General features: G+C 40.9%; 1 long non-coding RNA gene across 1 annotated transcript; it reads left to right on the top strand.

Annotated features, from left to right (window-relative positions):
* The first annotated feature begins 232 nt into the window (after window positions 1–232).
* LOC118393020 (uncharacterized) lies at window positions 233–2,042 on the top strand. Its single transcript, XR_004827481.2, has 2 exons — window positions 233–780; window positions 1,062–2,042. It is a non-coding gene; the product is annotated as an uncharacterized LOC118393020 (long non-coding RNA).

The raw sequence follows: 2,042 nt of genomic DNA, 5'->3' as shown, positions 1-2,042 counted from the left end.
TATATACCCAACTGGTGGGACCAGGATGCTGCTTCGGTGCCCTGACTCTGATGCTCCGCCTCTGATGCTTCGCTTCTACTTTCAGGTATCATCACAACGCAATCTCTCTCCTTCCCCTTTCCATTCACAATGAAGGCAAGAGTAAATGTCAAACCTAGTTGAGATGTGTTCGGCTTTGCACAAGTGTGAACACATTGACATCAAAACGTTTTTTTTTTTTAAATGATTGATTTTAATTAGTTTTACATGACAATCCACATGGTTTCAGTGCTGGAAACATATTGCAGGAAGCACAGAACAAGTTCATTTCAGCTTGTTCAATGAGTAGCTGAATTGTGCCTATACTTCACTTAGATCAGTTCTCTCCAACCCTGTTCCTGGAGAGCTACCGTCCAGTTGGTTTTCACTCCCACTCTAATCTAAATCAGATAAAATATTATTAGTCACATACACATGGTTAGCAGATGTTATTGTGAGTGTAGCGAAATGCTTGTGTTTCTAGTTTCAACAGTGCAGCAATATCTAACATTTCATCTAACAATTCCACAACAACTACCTAATACACACAAATCTAATCTAGTGCACCTGATTCTAATAATTAGCTGGTTGATAAGCTGAATCAGGTGAGTTACAACTGGGGTTTAGCTCTCCAGGAACAGGGTTGGAGAGCCCTGACTTAGATAATAATTCACAGTGACTTCAATGGTGCTTGTACCGGAGCTGCCATGTCTACAGTTGAACAAACATACTTGCTAAATTGCTAGTCAGATATAATGTGCTGTAAGCGCCAATAGACACCTTTGTTTCTAAACTCAGCACTGAAAAATATTACTTGTCTCTTATTCACTTCTCTCAGTGTTTCACAAACTTGGTCCCAGGGACCCCAAGAGGTGCACGTTTTGGTTTTTGCTCTAGCACTACACAGCAGATTCAAATAACACATCATTAAGCTTTGATTAATCGAATCAGCTGTGCAGTGCTAGGGCAAAAACAAAATGCTCACCAGGATCGAGTTTGGGAAACAATGCTCTAACTTTTCTCACTCTGTCATTTACTATCAGCCACCCTTTCCTGCTTCTACGAAGGAGAAGGACAAGAAGACCCCGTCTCTAACCATTTGGACCATTCCCACTGAACGGCCTTGGACACGGGCCTGCAGCTCACCAACTCTCTTTCTCTGTACAACCCACCTAGTACACCCGTTAAGAAAGGACTGGACTTCAGCAGCACTAAACCTGTTCACAAAGGACTGAACATCAGCATGCTCAAAGAACAGAATGGCTGGAAGTGACCCCACAAGACAGATACACTTTTATAAGTCAATTGGTATTGGTGATGTCCAGAGAGAGAACAAATAGAGAAATATGTCATACAATTAAGGGTTACAGGGAAAACATATCTGCAAAGGTCAAGCCCTGTACTGTGCCCTCAAGGACCTGAAGAGTATGGCTGTCTCTTCCCCTTGTACAGAAAACAGGCAATCAGCCCTCTACTTCAAAACACGGGGAGACTGACAGGGAGAGTGTTCCTGAGGCAAGCCAGTAAAACTGACTGGAAAATTTGTGAGTAGCACAAACCGGCAGACATTTTATCTCTCCAAGATGAATAAATTGTCTTTCAAACGTTTCTCAGAAGGACCTAATGTCTGCTCCTCTCTCTGAGAAAGAAAATATGCAGTTAAATTTGGTTCTGAAAATTACAAGATTGTGAAAGCACATTGTACTTGCTTCAATATATCCCCTAGGTGCCAAACATGTCATCTGGTGCAACAGACTTTTGAGTGTAGTGGAATCCGGTCCAGACGCTAGGCTGTAAACCAACTGCAAAACTTTAGAATGTTTTTGAGGCGGCAGGTATTTATTCCAGTAAAGTGAGTGACCAAGCAACTTTCACTTTGTTTCCTTACTTTGAAAACCTCGCTCTCTTTAACCATGATGAACTATACTTTATATAATGCTTATTTATTGTAATGGGAAGGTTTATCACGTATGTACATATTTGTTGTAAGAAATATTTGAAAATACAATTGATTCTTCATTTGA

The sequence above is a fragment of the Oncorhynchus keta genome, chromosome 14, assembly GCF_023373465.1.
Source record: "Oncorhynchus keta strain PuntledgeMale-10-30-2019 chromosome 14, Oket_V2, whole genome shotgun sequence".
Lineage (NCBI taxonomy): Eukaryota > Metazoa > Chordata > Actinopteri > Salmoniformes > Salmonidae > Oncorhynchus > Oncorhynchus keta.
The sequence above is the reverse complement of the archived record's forward strand: the minus strand, read 5'-3'. Positions and strand labels throughout refer to the sequence as shown.